The sequence below is a fragment of the Nerophis ophidion genome, linkage group LG02, assembly GCF_033978795.1.
Source record: "Nerophis ophidion isolate RoL-2023_Sa linkage group LG02, RoL_Noph_v1.0, whole genome shotgun sequence".
Taxonomy (NCBI): Eukaryota; Metazoa; Chordata; class Actinopteri; order Syngnathiformes; family Syngnathidae; genus Nerophis; species Nerophis ophidion.
In genome coordinates this window covers 65,185,584-65,200,152 of record NC_084612.1, presented here as the reverse complement: position 1 = coordinate 65,200,152, position 14,569 = coordinate 65,185,584, and the positions used below count along the sequence as shown (strand labels likewise).

Here is a 14,569-nt window from a genome sequence, read left to right as displayed (position 1 = left end):
AAAGGAAAGGCCATGTAAAACAGTGGTAAAAATGCCACTGTGACAACTTTTTTGCTATTTATGTGTTGCTGCCATTAAATTCAAAGTTAATGATTTGTAAAAAAATTAGTTTCTCAGTTCGATCATTAAGTATCTTGTCTTTGCTGTCTATTCAATTGAATATAAGTTGAAAAGGATTTGCAAATCATTGTATTCTGTTTTTATTTACTAATTACACAACGTGCCAACTTCACTGGTTTTGGGTTTTGTACTATTTATCATTAAAGGTCCTCATTTTACAATTATTTAGATATTACTGTATAAATATACTACTACTACTACACTGCTACTACAAAAACAAGACCCTTAATGTAAAAATACTGACATGAATGAAAGAATGAATGAATACGTAAAAACTAAGTATATGATTATCAACAAATACATGGAACTATAGTACATCAGAATTATTAAACTACTACTGCTAGTCATATTTAAATTACACTCAAAATAAAATAAATATAGGAAAATATAAAAAAAATATCTCACTAGATATATAACATACAAAATAAAGTAAAACACTACTAATAAAATATCCACAAAAAAAATCATGTAAAACAAAAATTAAAAATATATCTTACCCAGAAAATAAATAAATATAATACTACTCCTTGTAAAAAGAAAATACCACAAATAGAGTGAGTCAAAAATAAAATGCAAAATTTCATTTAAAAAAATAAATAATATAAAAATTAGATATAGCTGGATCTGAATCAGAACTAATATCACACATACTAATAAAACAGCAAAAACAAATTAGAAGTAAAATAAAAAATTCGGAACAAAATAATTAAATAGATGGATAGAAAATCAAATAAAATATTTGTCAGATAAAAGGTTGTGAAGCTTTGGGCACCTATGATTCAGATTTAGAATCTATTCTCGATTAAAGAAGGTTCTCGATTCAAACCGATTCCCGCAATGTATTATTTGGTATAATAATAATAATTTAACTTTTTCCCCCCAAAACAGGTTACAAAAGCTCCTTCCTGTTGCATGGAAATGGCCTAAAAACACTTTTTTTTTACATCAATAAAAAAAATACAAATTGAAAAAATACAAAAATGTAAAAACTAAAAAAAGATTTAAACTAGAATTTGTAAAATAATAAATATATATAATATTTGAATCATAGTACAAATGACACTAATAGTCATAATATACCCAAGTTATTGTACGTTAAAAAGTTATATAAATTAAAAAAATATCTACCCTAATCAGAATTTAAAAAACAAAAACAAAATACAAATCTGGAGTACGAATAAACTATTTCTCATAATAAACAAATATAACAAAATTATAAAATAATACTGATTAACAAACTACTAGCTATACTAACAAATATCACACTGAAAATTTATGAAAAAATAAAGTGCTCAATATTGACTTTGGAAAAATACTCCTACTTGTAATATACAAGTAGTAAAAAAAAAACATAAATAAAAATACAAATATGTAAAAAAATTTAAAAAATGTTTTAAACTACAATATGTAAAAAAACAATAAAATATGTATGCATGTTATCAGAGTCATAGTACAAATGACACCACAAGTCATAATAAAATATACCTAAGTTGTGTTAAAAGGCTAAATAAATTAAAAAAATATCTATCATAATCAGAATTAAAAGAAACTAACAAAATACATATGCAGAGTACTAATACATTACTATTTATCATGATAGAAATAGACAAAAGGCTAAATAAATTACACAAATATATATACTAATAAGATTTTTTTTTTTAAATAACAAAATACATTACTGGAGTACTAATAAACTACTATTTTTCATAATATAAAAATATGACAAAATTATAAAATAATACAGATTAACAAACTACTAGCTAGCTATACAAACAAATATCACACTGAAAATTAATTCTAAAATAAAAACCTCAACATTGACTTGAGAAAAATAATTCTACTTGTAATATGAAAATATTAAATACGTAAATAAAAACACAAATATGTAAAAACTAAAAAAAAAATCTAAACTAGAATAGGTGAAAAACAATAAAATATATATATATGTTATCGGAGTTATAGTACAAATGACACCACAAGTCCTGATAAAATATACTTAAACTGTGTTAGAAGGCTAAATAAATTACAAAAAATCTATCCTAATCAGAATTAAGAGAAATTAACAAAATACACATGTAGAGTACTAATAAATGACTATTTATCATAATAAAAATATACAAAAGGCTAAATAAATTACACAGATATATATCCTAGTCAAAATTCAGAAAATTTACAAAATACATATGTAGAATACTAATAAACGACTATTGATCATAATAAAAATATACAAAAAAGTATAAATTAACACTAATTAAAACAAACTACTAGCTATACTAACAAATATCACACTGAACATTAGTTATAAAATAAAGAGCTCAATATTGACTTGGGAAAAATACTCCTACTTGTAATATTAAAATATTGTAGGTGAGATGGGCACCAGCGACCCCTGCGACCCCAAAGGGAATAAGCGGTAGAAAAAAGCATGGATGGATGGATTAAAAAAAATAAAAATATGTAAAAACTAACTTTTTTTTTTAACTTGAATATGTGAAAAACATGGAAATATGTATATATGTTATCGGAGTTGTAGTACAAATGACACCACAAGTCATAATAAAATATACTTAAATTGTATTAAAAGGCCAAATTAATTACAAAAAAATCTATCATAATCAGAATTAAGAAAAAAATTACAAAATACATACACAGAGTACTAATACAATAGTATTTATCATAATAAAAATATACAAAAGGCTAAATAAACTACAAAAATATATATTTTAAGCAGAATTAAGAAAATGAAAAAAAAAATACATATGTAGAATACAAATAAACTACTATTTATCATAATTAAAATACACAAAAAAATTAATACGGAATAAAACAAACTACTAGCTATAACAACACATTTCACACAGGAAATTAATTTTAAAATGAAGAGTTCAATATTGATTTAGGAAAAATACTCCTACTTGTAAAAAACAAAATACATAAATAAAAATACAATAATGTAAAAATTTAATTTTTTAAAACTACAATATGTGAAAAACAATAAAATATGTATACATGTTATCTCAGTCATAGTACAAATGACACCACAAGTCATAAGAAAATATACCTAAATTGTGTTAAAAAGCTAAATAAATTCCAAAAATATCTATCCTAAGCAGAATTAAGAAAATGAACAAATTACATATGTATAATACTAATAAACTACTATTTATCATGATAAAAATATACAAAATTATATATTAATACTGAATAAAAACAAACTACTTGTTATAATAACACAACACACAGGGAATTAATTTCAAAATAAAGAGCTCAATATTTATTTAGGAAAAATACTCCTATTTGTAAAAAACAAAATACATAAATAAAAATACAATAATGTAAAAATAAAAATGTTTTAAACTAAAATATGTGAAAACCAATAAAATATGTATACATGTTATCAGAGTCATAGTACAAATGACACCACAAGTCATAAGAAAATATAACTAAATTGTGTTAAATAAATTCCAAAATTATCTATCCTAATCAGAATTAAGAAAATGAACAGATTACATATGCATAATACTAGTAAACTAGTATGTATCATAATAAAAATATACAAAAAAGTATAATATATTACTGAATAAAAATAAACTACTAGCTTTAATAACACATAACACAGGAAATTAATTTCAAAATAAAAAGCTCAATATTGATTTAGGAAAAATACTCCTACTTGTAATATTAAAATCTGAAAATAAAAAAAATATTCCCAAATAATTTACAAATCCAAGAAATCCAAGAAAATATACCTAAATTGTGTTAAAAAGCTAAATAAATTCCAAAAATATCTATCCTGATCAGAATTAAGAAAATGAACAAATTACATATATATATATATAATACAAATAAACTATTTATCATAATAAAAATCTACAAAAAAGTATAAATTAATACTGAATAAAACAAACTACTAGCAATAATAACACATTTCACACAGGAAATACATTTCAAAATAAAGAGCTCAATATTGAAAAAATACTCCGACATGTAATATTAAAATCTGCAAATAAAAAAATATTCCTAAATAATTTACAAATCCAAGAAAATACACCTAAATTGTGTTAAAAAGCTAAATAAATTCCAAAAATATCTATCCTAATCAGAATTAAGAAAATGAACAAATTACATATGTAAAATACTAGTAAACTACTATTTATCATAATAACAATATACAAAAAAGTATAAATTATTACTGAATAAAAATAAACTACTAGCTATAATAACACATAACACACAGGAAATTAATTTCAAAATAAAAAGCTCAATATTGATTTAAGAAAAATGGTCTTACATGTAATATTAAAATCTGCAAATAAATAAATATTCCCAAATAATTTCCAAATCCAAGAAACCCCGTGTCACCTGCTTGACTTGAGCAGAATAAGTCCCCACCACCACCATCCATGTTGCACAGCAGATATGAGCTTATGAACAAGAGCGTCTAAGATGTGAAGCAATGCAAGGCGATGCTCCCACGCAGCTCTCACTCTGCCTCTTTTCACCCCCCAAAAAAAAAAAAAGCGGACAAAAGGAAAAAAGAAAAATGGCAGCCCAGTGTGTGTTTTTGGGTCTATTTTCTAAAGCAGTGGGCGCCATATTCCTGCACAAGACACAGAATGCTGTCTTTCTTCCGACACCTTCTTTAAACATCCCGGCTGGCTTTGAGGGCAGACATTTCACTCAAAAAAAAAACAGAAAAAAGCATGACACTTCCCAACACGCACACGTCCTCACGACAATCAGCATTTAGGACAAACGCGACATTCTGGCTTATTTTTTGGCAACTTTCAGGCGGGAAAACATGACGACGACGATAATGGCGACAATGGCGACAATGGCGGCGCAGCATACCTGCTCCTGTGCGACAGAAAGATGTTTTTTTTTTGAAGGGGGGGCGCGTGGGGGGGTCGTCTTTTTTTTTCTGCTGCTCGATTCCCGACCGGGGAGGACTTCCAAGTCTTCCGGGTCGCCTGCTGTTCACTTCTGGGTCCTGCAGGAGGAGAACCCCTCGGCACGCAGCACTCCTTCTTTTTTAACCCATTTTACACCTCCTTTTTTCGCACGCCTTTTGGCCTTTTCCTCCATTATTCGACGTCTCTGCGTGCGCGTGAGGTGCGGGGCGATACGGAAATGTCGACTGGGCCGATACCGGACCCATTGGCGCTGATATCGACCCTCAAATCTAAGTATCGATCCTTTAGATTCAGGGGTGTCGAAACTTTTACCACCAAGGGACGCAATCTGAGAAGCCATATTGATATTTCATTATTTTAAAAAAATGTGTCAACTATTGGTTACTCAGTATATTATACATTTATTAATTACAACCAGGGGCGTCACTAAGGCCTATTTTTATTCTAAAATATTCTTAAAACCCCCTAAATAATTTGGCATTGTATATTATTTTATTTTAATTTTTTTTCTGTTTTTTACAAATACATGCCGAAATATTCATTTTAAAGTGGCCAGAATAAGAGTTTAAAATAAATAATCATATAACAGTTTCATAGCGTAATTGTAATTTACAACATTGCCACTTTTTCTCATGACTCACCTTTTCTTGCTCACTTTTCTTGAATTTTTAGTATTGTTTTTCCCTACCCATGTAAGAATAGAATACAAATAACAATATGACTGTGTAACTGCATTACCTACAAAATTCTGCCTGTACGAAAATAATGTTCACCTTTATTATGGTTGTTATAATTAAAAAAAAATAATTCATGTTAGTTACTAACAAGGTACTAACGGTAGAAATGGATGAAATGGATACTAACAGATAGTATCCATCCATCCATTTTCGACCGCTTATTCCCTTTTGGGGTATCGGGGTGCCAATCTCAGCTACAATCGAGCGGAAGGCGGTGTACACCCTGGACAAGTCGCCACCTCATCGCAGGGCCGTGTTAGTATTATTAAATGTTTTCATTAACTAACTAAATTTGTTTTTGTTTTAAGTTTATTTTGAGAGCTTCACATATTTTAGATCCCACCACTGACTGCAAAAGTTGTTTAGTATGGCGATTTTGGTATTTTTTCTTTAAAAATAATAATAAAATAAATTAAATACACACACACACACATATGTATATATATATACACACACACATACATACATATATATATGTACACACACAGTATATATTTATGTATATATATAAATATATACATATATACAGTACATATATACACAGTATATATACACACGTATATATATATATATATATATATATATATATATACATATACACACACACATACATACAGTACATATAAACACAGTATATATATACACACATATATATACATACACAGTATGTATATATATATATATATATATATATTAATTGATTGATTATTTTATTAGAAGATTGCACAGTTCAGTACATATTCCGTACAATTGACCACTAAATGGTAACAACCGAATAAGTTTTTCAACTTGTTGAAGTCGGGGTCCACGTTAATCAATTCATGGTACAAATATATACTATCAGCATATTATATATATATATACACACATACAGTACATATATACACAATATATATATATATGTATATGTATATATATATATATGTATATATATATATATATATACATATATATATATATATATATATATATATATATATATATATATATATATATATATATATATAAGACAAAACGTTGTCCTATAGGTCAGTGGTCTCCAACCACCGGGCCCGATTGGTACCGAACCGCAGAATAATTTTTTATTCATTTTTATTAAAAAAATAAATAAATAAAAAACATTTCAAAAATGTTTTTATTCAATCAACATAATAAACACAATATACACTTACAATTAATGCACCAACCACAAAAACCTCCCTTTTTCATGACAAAAACGTCCCTTTTTCATGACAAAGAAAAAAAAAAAAAAGGATCCCCCACCCCTCCCACCCCCCCGGGCCGCGGGACAAATTATTAAGCGTTGACCGGTCCGTGGATACAAAAAGGTTGGGGACCACTGCTATAGGTGACTAAATATAGTTTTATTATTAGTTTAAAAATGTCACATTTCCCCCCAGTACATTCTAAAATGTTGCTCTTTTTTCTTACAATGTAACTGTTGTCTTGATGGATATAATTTAAAAATACGCAACTTTAAAAATGTTATAAAAAACGTTAGGCATAGTTCCAAAAAGCATCGGTATCTGTATCATTAATACCATTCTGAATTGTACTTGGTATCGAATCGGAAAGAAAATCTGTGGTATCATGAGTGGGCGGGTCGATCGGTAGGTCGATACCAATACTAAATATTGGTATCAAAATTGATATTGTGTGATAAGACCGGTATTGTTCAGTCATATTTATTTACAAAAAAATATATGTTAGCGCTGGTGCCTAGCAGAAGGTCGTGGGTTTGATTCCCATGCCCAGTGTGTGCACGTTCTCCCTGTCACTACATGGGTTTTCTCCAGGTACTCCGGCTGCCTCCCACCTGCAAATACATGCACCTGGGAATAGGTTGATTGGTAACACTAAATTGTGTTGTCTGGTTGTCCAAAGTGTGGCCTCGGGGCCATTTTCGGCCTGCAGCTAATTTTTAATGGTCCTCGGCCAAAGTAAAAAATATCATTACAAAAATATGGCGATATCGCGAAATGATCAAGTATGACACATAGAATGGACCTGCTATCCCCGTTTGAATAAGAAAATCTCATTTCAGTAGGCCTTTAAGAGCGGTTAATATTTTTGGGATGCTTAATGGTAGTCCTTTCCATCCATCCATCCATTTTGTACGGCTTATTCCCTTTGGGGTCGCTGCAGCCTATCTCAGCTACAATCGGGCGGAAGGCGGGGTACACCCTGGACAAGTCGCCATCTCATTGCAGACATTCTATATTGTTTTGGAAAAAAGGTTGTCATAAACGTTACTTAATTAATAAAAAAAAAATGTTTATGCATATGTAAATGTATTCAGTTATAAACATTAATTCCCTTTCTTCTCTCCTTCATGGATCCATATTTTTATTGTAATATTTTCGGAAGGCGGGGTACACCCTGGACAAGTCGCTACCTCATTGCAGACATTCTATATTGTTTTGGAAAAAAGGTTGTCATAAACGTTACTTAATTAATAAAAAATTAAAAAAAATTATGCATATGTAAATGTATTCAGTTATAAACATTCATTCCCTTTCTTCTCTCCTTCATGGATCCATATTTTTATTGTAATATTTTCGGTTTGTTATATATGTATAAAGGTTTATTTGAAATAGTGACATATACAGGAACATAAACATCTGAAACAGTTATCCAATATACATTATCCAAAGCTAATTTACAACACTTGTCCCCAACAACAACAACAACATCATTAAAATACGAAAATAAAAAGAATAAGGCAAAGATGAGTCGATGATAATAATAATACAGACAAACTGTAAACTAGATGAAAACTAATAATAATAATAATTTGCATAGTAGAGCTTTAACTTGCACTTACAGATGTAGTGACGAACTGTATTAAGTGACAGTGGTTTTCTGAAGTGTTCCTGAGCCCATGTGGTGATATCCTTTAGAGATTGATGTCGGTTTTCGATACAGTGCCGTCTGAGGGATCGAAGGTCACGGTCATTCAATGTTGTTTTTCTGGCCATGCCGCTTGCATGGAGTGATTTCTCCAGATTCTCAGAACCTTTTGATGATATTATGGAGCGTAGATGTTGAAATCCCTACATTTCTTGCAATTGCACTTTGAGAAACGTTGTTCTTAAATTGTTTGACTATTTGCTCACACAGTTGTGGACAAAGGGGTGTACCTCGCCCCATCCTTTTCTTGTGCATTTTTTGGGAAGCTGTTTTTATACCCAATCATGGCACCCACCTGTTCCCAATTAGCCTGCACACCTGTGGGATGTTCCATATAAGTGTTTGATGAGCATTACTCAACTTTATCAGTATTTACTGCCACCTTTCCCAACTTCTTTGTTACGTGTTGCTGGCATCAAATTCTAAAGTTAATGATTATTTGCAAAAAAAAAATGTTTATCAGTTTGAACATCAAATATGTTGTCTTTGTAGCATATTCAACGGAATATGGGTTGAAAATGATGTGCAAATTATTGTATTCCATTTATTTTTGCATCTAACATAATTTCCCAACTCAAATGGAAACGGGGTTTGTTAAACTAATACAAAGTGCAGACTAGATATAAAAAAACAATTAGTACAAATGAGTAAAAACTAAACATGGGAACACGATTGTTTCTCAACTAGCCACAATTTTGTTTATTTTTTGAAAGTGACAAGTGCAGGTATACTTTTCAAAGTGTCGGGTAGAGACATCCATAATCGTGGTCCTTTTATTGAAAAAAGGCAGTCCGGGCAAAAGATGTTATACGGAATGGAACGCAACAATTGTCTTTTGACATTGCTCGAGCGGTAGATCTGGTACCACTTTCAATCAATCAATCTATTAATCAATCAATCAATGTTTATTTATATATCCCTAAGTCACAAGTGTCTCAAAGGGCTGCACAAGCTACAACGACATCCGCGGTACAGAGCCCACATAAGGGCAAAGAAAAACTCACCCCAGTGGGACGTCGGTGACAATGACTATGAGAAACCTTGGAGAGGACCGCATATGTGGGCAACACCACCCTTCTAGGGAGACTGAAAGCAATGGAAAGTCCAGACCATAGTGGAACCAACATAACAGTGAGAGTCCAGTCCATAGTGAGACGGGTCAGCAGCGCAGAGATGTCCCCAACTGATGCACAGGCGAGCGATACATCCTGGGTCCCGACTCTGGACAGCCAGCACTTCATCCATGGCCACCGGACGAAAAGAAAAGAAATGGCAGATCAACTGGGTCTAAAAAGGGGGTCTATTTAGAGCAGGGGTCCCCAAACTTTTTGACTCAAGGGCCGCATTGGGTTTCAAACAATTTGGGCCGGGCTGTATGTATATATTTGTGTTGTATATATATATATATATATATATATATATATATATATATACATGTATATATATATATATATATATATATATATATATACACATATATATATACACATATATATATATATATATATATATATATATATATATATATATATATATATATATATATATATATATATATGTATATATTAGGGCTGTGAATCTTTGGGTGTCCCACAATTCGATTCAATATCGATTCTTGGGGTCACGGTTCGATAATATATCGACTTTTTCGATTCGATTCTCGATTCAAAAACGATATTTTTCCAATTCAAAATGATTCTGTATTCATTCAATACATAGGATTTCCGCAGGATCTACCCCAGTCTGCTGAAATGCTAGCAGAGTGGTAGATTTTTGTAAAAAGCTTTTATAATTGTAAAAGACAATGTTTTATCAACTCATTGCAATAATGTAATTTTGTTTTAACTATTAAACGAACCAAAAATATGACTTATTTTATCTTTGTGAAAACATTGGACACAGTGTGTTGTCAAGCTTATGAGATGCGATGCAAGTGTAAGCCACTGTGACACTATTCTTCTTTTTTTTTTTTTTTTTATAAATGTCTAATGATAATGTCAATGAGGGATTTTTAATCACAGCTATGCTGAAATTATAACTAATATTGATACTGTTGTTGATAATATTACATTTTTTTCAATACTTTTGGTTTGTTTTGTGTCGTGTTTGTGTCTCCTCTCAATTGCTCTGTTTTATGCAGTTCTGAGTGTTGCTGGGTCAGGTTTGGTTTTGGAATTGGATTGCATTGTTATGGTATTGCTGTGTAGTGTTTTGATGGATTGATAAAAAAAAAAAAAAAAAAAAAAAAAATTTAAAAATCGATTTAAAAAAAAATGAGAACTGATTCTTAATCGCACAACGCATTCGATTCGATTCATATTCGAATCGATTTTTTCCAACACCCCTTATATATAATATATATATATATATATATATATATATATATATATATATATATATATATATATATATATATATACGTATATGTAGACCTATATGTATGTGTGTATATATATATATATATATATATATACTTATATTATTATTATTTTTATTTGTTTTCCTTTGTTTGTTTTATATTGTAGCAATATGGTAGTCTGTTTACATGTACAACTTTCCCCGGCTTTCTAAGATGTGTTTTATGCCACTTCTTTTAGTCTCATTTTGTCCACCAAACTTTTCATGTTGTGCATGAATGTTTTGTTGATGTTATTGACTTGTACGGAGTGCTAATCAGACATATTTGGTCACTGCATGACTGCAAGCTAATCGATGCTAACATGCTAATTAGGCTAGCTGTATGTACATATTGCATCATTATGCCTCATTTGTAGCTATATTCAAGCTCATTTAGTTCCCTTTAAGTCTTCATAATTAAATTTATATCTCATGACACTATCTGTATGTAATATGATTGCACACCCCTGTCCATTGCTGGTCTTTCTCTCTGGACTTAGTCCCCGTTGGACTACAAGTTGGTATTATTTGATTAGCGTTTGGACTATTTTTCGTGGCAATGGTTGATTCCCTCCATTGTCGTTTCTGTTTATTCCCTCTGGTGCTGTTTTTTTTCACTTGGAAGCTCCACTTTTTGGGGGGAATTTGTCAATCGTTCACCATCCTTACGTCAGACAAGAACACGTTTTTCTTTTTTCAGACATTCTCAATCATAAACTTCAGCAAAAGTCAGCAAACAGAGGTAATAATAGTCGCTTAATTTTATCTATATTGCGCTCTAAAAAAACATCCAAAATCATCAAATGTTTTTTCATACACACCGTCAGTAAATATTTAAAACAGTAGTAGGCACGTTAATAGCGTAATATTTACGTATTTTGTTCATTTAAAGCCTACGGTGGCGTATTAATTTCATAACATTCGCTTTTCCTTGCAACTCTACTAATCATGCAGACTTCATCACACCCAAGAAAGACTACTTTGGGACAAATGATGATCTAGAAACTTATATTTTTGAGTCTGAAGATATGGAGGATGAGTTCCAAGTTTTAAAAGCTGTGTGCTAAACATCCATCCATCCATTTTCTACCGCTTATTCCCTTTTGGGGTCGCGGGGGGCGCTGGCGCCTATCTCAGCTACAATTGGGCAGAAGGCGGAGTACACCCTGGACAAGTCGTCACCTCATCGCAGTGTGTGCTAAAGAGGTCTGGCTTTAGTGGAACACATCATGCAGCAGTATTGCTAAGCGCTAAACAAGAAATACAAACTATGAACATAAAACAATAACTTCCTGTACAATGTCTGCTCTCACTGCGATGCCGACTTTATATCTTTCTGTTTAGATGAATAATTAATTAAAATGATTAACCAATCACACACAGTCATAATAATAATAAAGAATACAATAGGGCCACAAACCAAATCATGTATCAGAGCTTATTTTGGAGATGTTAGATAAACTGATATCATCCGATACTTGTTGGACTGATAAGAATATCGGATCTGGACACCGTCATTTACCCATCCTATGGACAGTATGTGCACGCAGAAGAGACATACGATTGTTTTTCTTATGATTAGTAAATTAATATTGACATTTCTCACTGAATTAATAGGCGATCAAACGCGAGTCTCCTTTAAGAAACTGAAGGAATTCTTTCACGGCTCAGTCAAAAGATCCTTGGATGCAGAGAGGTGAGGCAAGGTAGCAATAAATGCAGTACTTTAGTAATGATAATAATCCCGACAAAAGGTGACGGGGGCTCAAATGAACACCATAAAATATATTGTTTGTATTTATTTATTTGCAGTTACATTAAGAGGATGGCTGCACCAGATTTAGCACCATGCTAATGTCCATCCTTTTATGGTGCTTCTTAACATCCACAATAAAATTACACTGGATTGAAAATACACAACAATATTAAAATGACATAATGATAAACAATTTACAATACAAGCACAATACATAAAGGGTATGTGAATTACGAATCAGTGTGTTAAGTCTAAGACGGGGGAAGGAGACGGTACAGCAGCGGAAGTCCAAACTCAATGTATTTCTTGAGTGATTAATGGATACGTAGGGTGTGTATGCTACTAGGTGTTTGAGTGTGAACTATGTGCTGGTATTAACATCTGAAGATACTGTAAGGAGTGTTGTCATGCGTGTTGAATGGTGGCGTCCAAATACAGAGGGGGAAAAGGCAAAGAAATCTGGGGTCCAAGCGGGGTCGTAGTGCAGTAGAGGGCGTCCGAAGTCCAGATCAGTGTGTCGGGGAATCCGGAGGGCAATCAGTGTCTTCAGGGGATATGGCAGCGGGAGCTGAGACAGGGATGCGAGCAGGGCTATGTTACGACGAGGAGTCATCAGCGGCAAGACTCTTTATCCTGTCGTCTGTATTCACTCCAGGTGTTCTGATTGAAGATTGTCTGCGGCGGCGTGTGGGCGCGGTCTGGATGCGCTCAGAGTGGAGCTGCTGAGTGCTCCCGCAGAAGAGGGAGAAACAGACTGTGCTTGCAGCGTAACACAGTGGGCAGTATTTACAGAGTCTTAGCAGCTTAATTTAAAGTGCAGACGTACTGTATATTAAGTGCAACAGTTTTATCGAAGTCCACACACAGTGCAGTAGCCATCAGAAGATACCCATCGGCGGTCACTCAAGCGAGCGTGACGATCCTCCTGGTAGAGGTGTGACTTTGTTTTACGTGGGGAGACCTGTGCACAGGCAGTACCAACACCATCCTTGACAGGATCGGGTCAGGGTCCAATGGCATGGAGTCCAAGACAACTGGGGACCTTTTTCTGCTGCAGCCTTCCTCCGCCATCGCAGCCGTTGTGGTGGTTCTTACATCTACCGTATTCCCCCTACTCCGCAGTTGAGGTCTTCACCGTATCCCTTGCTAGGGGGCAGTCAGGTACTAGGCCTTTGCCAAGGGCCACCTGGGGTAACAGTAGTAAAGGGGTTAACCTCCTAGTGCCCCAAGACCCCATAGAGGAGCCTCCACTGCCGGATGCACTTTAACGCCATGCCCAGGACTGGAAGGCAGGGTACACCAATAAGCTGTGGAGTCCCCCAAGGCAGTATACTAGGACCTTTACTGTTCCTAATATACGTAAATAACATGTCATCAGCATGCCACTGTGAATTGTTCCTGTTTGCGGATGACTCGGCCCTGCTGGTATCCGGCAAGGACAAGTCACAGGTGGAAAAAAAATCCTCAGTGCTGAACTCCATTGTATTTGCACCTGGCTCGCTGACAATAAAGTTTCCAAACACTTGGGTAAAAAAACAGATTCCATCCTAATTGGGTCCCACATCAAACTTAAGAAAGTCAGTGACTTCACTATAAAAGTGGGTGACATTGTTATCACCAGGAAAGATGAGATCACTTACCTACGTTCCATTCTAGAGGCCAATCTTTCCTGTGAGAAAATGGCAACCAAGGTATTTAAAAAGGTCAACCAACGAACAAGATTTCTCTACAGAATC

At 32.7% G+C, this 14,569-nt stretch overlaps 1 protein-coding gene across 5 annotated transcripts in view; it reads right to left on the bottom strand.

Annotated features, from left to right (window-relative positions):
* Positions 1-5,258, bottom strand: part of znf362a (zinc finger protein 362a) — a 38,139-nt gene extending 32,881 nt beyond the window's left edge. For 3 of the 5 annotated variants that reach the window (XM_061888718.1, XM_061888755.1, XM_061888737.1), the window contains exon 1: positions 4,972-5,258. The gene's annotated coding sequence lies outside the window, so the exon portion shown is untranslated. Of the gene's footprint in view, positions 1-4,482; positions 4,949-4,971 lie in introns of those variants that run through there. The other 2 variants (XM_061888745.1, XM_061888727.1) reach the window with 2 other exon arrangements.
* Positions 5,259-14,569: the final 9,311 nt, after the last annotated feature.